This window comes from Lactuca virosa, chromosome 1 (assembly GCF_052849685.1).
Source record: "Lactuca virosa cultivar CGN04683 chromosome 1, Lactuca_virosa_CGN04683_v6, whole genome shotgun sequence".
Classification (NCBI taxonomy): Eukaryota; Viridiplantae; Streptophyta; class Magnoliopsida; order Asterales; family Asteraceae; genus Lactuca; species Lactuca virosa.
The window spans coordinates 74,573,971-74,579,970 of NC_136426.1; positions in this window are offsets into that span (position 1 = coordinate 74,573,971).

Genomic DNA, 6,000 nt, shown 5'->3' on the forward strand with positions numbered 1-6,000 from the left:
GATGGACCATGACGTGACCTTCATTGATTTGACCTATTTTCTTATAACTCCTGAATCAGCAATGATTTGGCGTGCTGATCAAGCAAATTTATCTGGTGAATCAAACTCTCAAACTTCAATGGACATTGAAAATGGTGACATTGGAAATCCAGAAAAGGTAAATTCTGAGATAGTTCCTTGTGTCATTCCAAAAGAGTCCAGTTGCTTCTATTGCCAAGAGAAGGGGCATTGGAGACGAAGCTGCCCTGTTTACCTGAGAGATCTAAGAGATGGGAGAGTCAAAACGTATGGCTCTACTTCAGGTAAAATCCATTAACTAACTCTATATGTTCCTATTCTTTAATTCTTAATATGTGATGTGATAAGATTACATTTTGAAGTTTTGCAGGATCGAAGAAAAGAGAGGAAGCTTAAGGAAGAAGCGTGTTGAATCTGATCATGAAGAAATGGATTTCGATCGCATGGATTCGAAGATCAAATTTTTGAGCTGCTATTCTAGAGTTAGGATAGATTGATAAGAAATAGCATAGTTTTTCAGTTGAATTGCATTGTAAGGACAAATTTTTTCCGCAATAATATAAATTTCGATTTTGTCTTATTTATTTTCCTTGCAGTGGCATGTATGAAAAATTGATGTTTGAATGTTTCTACTATTAGCAATAATGGATTTGATTCTTAATTATGTTATTTGCGGAAATGTCGAGAATTTGCCAAATAAAGGAAGATTCTCATCGCCCAAGTTTTAATTTGACAGAAACTTGGAATCATACAACTTGGTTGCGTGATGAATGAGAAACTTCATATTTGGAAATTAGACTAATTCTTTGTCAAAGTGTCAAGAGAAGGACTAGGAGATCGAGTACACTAGGTTGTGCGTTGATCAAGTCCACCATAAGAGTGATAAAGATATTCGTCATGATTTACTAAAGTTTAGTAAATATGATTATACTCATAAGATTAAGTGTAATTCTGAGTTGATTGAAAAGGTTTCAATAAATGGCAGAACGAATAAGAAGAATCAAGAAGGCAGAAAGATAAAAGTTTCTCTATTCTAAGAAGAAGGGAGAGTACCTTTTATTGTGTTTTATGATAAGTCTTAATGATTAAGAACCATATCTCAATAGATCCTCCAAGTGAGTCTTAGTGCATTTGTATGTCAAAGAAGAGGAATCGAGAATTGTAGAAATGGTTAAAATCAAGAAGTCAATCATACTTCGTTCCAATATCAAGTCTTAGAGTTATATTCCAAGATTGTGAATTGAGTGACAAGTCTTAAGTAGGTTTATAACACTCACCAAATGTGGAGTTTGGAAAAGGTTTTCTTATTCTTGCACATTTGAAATTGGTAAGTTGTGTTGTCTTGGATAAGACAAAGACCAACTAGGACCAATTATGTGAAGTGTTTTGTCTTGATAAGAACTACACTAACTCTTGAATATTTGTTTTGTCTAGGAAAGGTTCCTGACAAGAGAATCATATATGTCAACAAGTCAGTGGGAGTCTCAATTGTCTTGAAAAGTTTCAAGAACAAATCAAGAATAAACTGATAGTTAATCACTAGCACACGACTTGAGGTTGGCGACCTATCATGTTGACATAATTTTGTTTCTGCGCCATTCCAGATGAAGTCAACTATGCAATATGAGTTCTATGAATTGATTGCATAAAGGCAAGGCACCCTAATCATTGGAAAGTACATTGATAGGAAGGGGTGAACTGCTCAACGACCTGGAAGCAATGGTGAGCATTCGTGCTACCATGAGGCAGAAAATCGAGATTGAACAAGTTCAGTCCATATGAGTTGGATTTGTCACGAACATTGTCTTACGATTATTGTTATGACAAATTCAAATGGATAGGAACACATACACTTTAAAATCTAAGTGTCATAAGGTCTCCCTCCTTCATGAAAATGATTGTGAGGAAATGCTTTCACTAAGAGAGATTTTAAGAAGATAGCAATTGTGATAATTGTATTCTCAAATTCGATTATGATTACGGCATCCCTCTTCGTAGTTCGAATTGTGAGATTTGGCAATTAGTCTGAACATCTGGGACTTAGTAACATATATTCTGAATTGTTTAGACACACATGTGAGCTATCTAAGAAAAGGTGTATGAGCTTAAAAAGCTTAGATAAAGGCTTATCAAAGCATTAGGTATTAGAAATATGAACTTAAGGAATTCAATAAGCATTGTTTTCTAGAAGTTCAAGTGTTTTCTGAATACATGTCAAAGCTAGTGGGAGCATAAGTGTTATGCTTGTATGGAAATAATCATTGTGTTAGTGGGAGCATGATTATTATTTCAAGTATTGCGAGTTAGCAATATTAATTATAGAAAACAAAGATTAACTTTGCAAAGTTGTAGGGGTTGAAAAGTTGTTTTGCTATAATTAAGGGAGAGAATATTATACTTTGTTTCAAAATCTAAAAGCTTAGATCAAGAAATGTTAATAAAATTTAGTCAAGGATACATAGCACGTTCTCAAAATTCGATTATGATTACGACATCCCTCTTCATAGTTCGAATTGTGAGAACATGGCTAACAAAATATTATGGCAAAAGACTGATAAAGTATCATGTCTTTATGTGAGACATTATGCATCGTGTCCCATACGCTTCGGGTATAGGATCAATTGCATATGCTATAATATTTGACCGTTCTAAAATTTTCCAAATGCCTAGGGCATTAAGAGGGAAAAAGGGACTAGAATCGGTTTTGACTAAAATAATTAAACAACTATCAAAGGACGATCTGAGGTTCACTGAGGATTTGTCGCTTGTGAGTAGTTGGAAGTATAGTATTGGATGGACCATATCGACATTATTATGAATAGATAAGATTCTATTTAGAATGAGTTGTCACATGGCAAATATGGAAATGTTTCCGTTAATGGGAGTTGGATATTAAGAAATAAGTCTAGATTGGAAACTTTTATGCAAGAAGGATGTTCAAAGGAATGTACTTTGAATGTGAGACTTCACGTCCATGGAATTGTCTTGTGACAATTTCCGATAGAATACCTTGTAATTTCATTAGCCGGGTCTTGGTGACTTTTGTGCTATGACATTACGAAAGAATCATTGCATAAAATGTTAGAATCTGACATATTCTAAAAGTGGCAAGAATTTGGTATTCTTATACTAATAATCAGGATTGGGGATTGTGAAATGAGTTTCATTGGAAAAGTTTTTCAATTGATCTATTTCACAGAGGATGGACCATAGGAAACCAAAGTGTGCATGCTTGGAGCATGGGGCAATTGTGGTTATAATTCGAGTAATAAAGTTGATTTTCCGAAACATTAAACAATGAATAATGAGTAATCAATATGGTGACTAAATAAAAGACGTTTTATTTATACTCAAGAGTTTGGGGTCATATAGGATTGAGTATTATCATTGTGTTTCACTTTGCATGTTTTTGACTTCCAAAATAACTGGGTTATTCGAACCTCCACAGTCGGTCATACGTTGGAAGTAGGTATGAAGGAAGACTGTCATGAATCTGTCTGTAGATTGTCTAAAGTGTTTAGACATAGCACAAGTTTGCTGCAGAGTTCATGAGTGCTTTAATAAGATTAAAGTATTGGATTAAACCCACGCTCACTTGAATCACTTCATGATTTTTATCACGAGTGATTGTGAGACGATAATATTGTATATTCTCGAAACCAAGACGTGTGAGTTGTTACTTGCTTATCGGTTGTACATTGATAATAAGTAAACGCACCAGTAACTTGGTGTTGTAAAACTTATTGTTGTGTGTGATTCGATGAGTGAGTGCAAGCGAGCATTTAAGTCAAAGTTTATCCATTCCTTTTACCCAAAGTGGGATAAAAGCGATATCTGTGGGCCCCTCGATGATTTAGTGATGACACCCTAAGCGCTTGGCCAAGCCGGGACTAAGTTGATGTGTTCAATTGTAGTCTATTGTCAGTCATCATAAATGGGAAGTCGGGAAACAATATAGAGAGAATGATTAAAATTCATGTCTTGTGTCTATACGATATTTTGAGAATGGAGGAATATATAATCCCTTATCTAAAGGACACACGTATCTGATAAGATCAGAGTTGACAGCGGCTTTTGAAAGCTATGATTGCTGATCAGGTTCTGAAGTTATGCAAAATAGTTATTAGACTTATCCAAGTGGGAGACTGTTGGATTAGTGTCTAAGCCCATAACTATTTTGGTATGTACTTGACCCGATTGTGAGCATGGTCCTTTTGGGTTGCCTTCACACGGGTGACTAGACAGGATGACAGTTGAGGAGAGAGGTTGATTAGAGCATAAATATGATTTATTTATTATATTATATGATTAATATAATAATTTGGAATCATATTATTAATTATTATTTAATCAGAAATTAATTTAGAATTAATTTTGGGATTAAAGGAACTGATTAGAAGTATAGGGGTTGTTTTGTAATTATTCAATAGTTGAGGCTTTGGGCCATTGGATCACTTTTATTAAGGCTTGGCCGAAAATCCTAGAAGGATCTAGGAGTTTTCGTCCAAGGGCTTAAGGAAAGGAGTCCATGGATTTGCTTGGGCCCTAAGCTAAGGGATTAGGGTTTCCACCTTGAAACCCTAGCTAGCCTCCAGTATAAATAGCACCCTAAGGCACTAGAATTCGTCCAAGCCTTGGGAAACCCTAAAAGGGACGAATTATAGAGCAAGATACCCTTTTCTCCTCTCTCCCATATTCATCTTTTCACCTAGTGTGTTTGTGAGCCATTAGAGGTACTACACTTGTGGTACTTGCTTTCAAGAGCTAAGGAAATTCAAGGAACTAGTTGTTATTGCTATATAACATTAAAAGGTATGTATTCTATTCTCTTTTGTGGATTTCGAAAATTATAGGAGCATTCTAGGTTTCTTTTTGTGTTCATAAAGTTGTATGTCTAATAGTGAAAAACATAGATCCAATTAGGGTTGCATGCACACATAGGATTGTTTGTATAAAACCTATCAGTACGCCCATCGTACTGGCTAGCTTTCTTAAGTCTCCTTTTGTGGCTTAATCCATTAAGTCCTAACGTCCAAAACATAGATCTAGGTCCTTTAAGACATCTTAACCCATAAAGTCACAAACTTTATGTCTTTGCATGCATAGATGGGGGTTAAAACATGAATTAAGTCCTTAAACCAACTTTGTGACCATTAAACACTTGCATGGTTGTAGCTTAACCATCAAGGTATGATTTTTATGACTCTAAATGCTTCCAAGAGCTCAAAAGAACAACTCTTATGGTCTGGAACTACCAAGACACAAGAAACCTCAACAATGGAGTCCGAAAATGACATAAAACACCCCAAAATCAAATCTAAGCATGCATTAGCCAAGTAGAAAGCTTTATACCTCCAATGGGACAGAAATCATGCAAAACTTCTGGATATACAAGCCCTTTCCAAGCTCTTGCTCTTTCTTCAAACTCCTTCTTCTTCAAAATCACCAAACTTACACCAAAAACTCAAAGTAAGCTCCAAAATACAAACAAGAGGGTTAGGGTTCGAATTGGGCACTGAGACGGCAAGGGAGGCTGATAGGATTAGGGTTTTGAAGATGATAAGTTGTTTAAATAGGGTACAAACCCTAAAAATTAGGGTTTGCATCTGGCCACCCTACGCCCAGCGTACGCATGGGAGCCCCCCGATCCGCGCCTCATATGCGTACGTTGCGCGTACACCTTGTACGCCCAGCGTACGCTTTGCCCCAAAAATTCCAACACTTCACTAATTAAACTTGAATAAAAGCAGTACAATACCTGATAAATCCTGGACGTTACAGCTTGTAATTTGAAAATTACTCTTCTTTCTCCCTTATTCTCTTTCGTTTTCTTCGTTTTATTCCCTATGGCCAACAAGAAAATTTCTAGCATTCATACCATGAGATCCAAACTTACCCCAAGATCCTTTCTAGTATCATGAAAAAATGGAAAGAATCCACCTGCTGAACAAAGTTTCTTGTCATACTAGTAAGTGGGCTAGC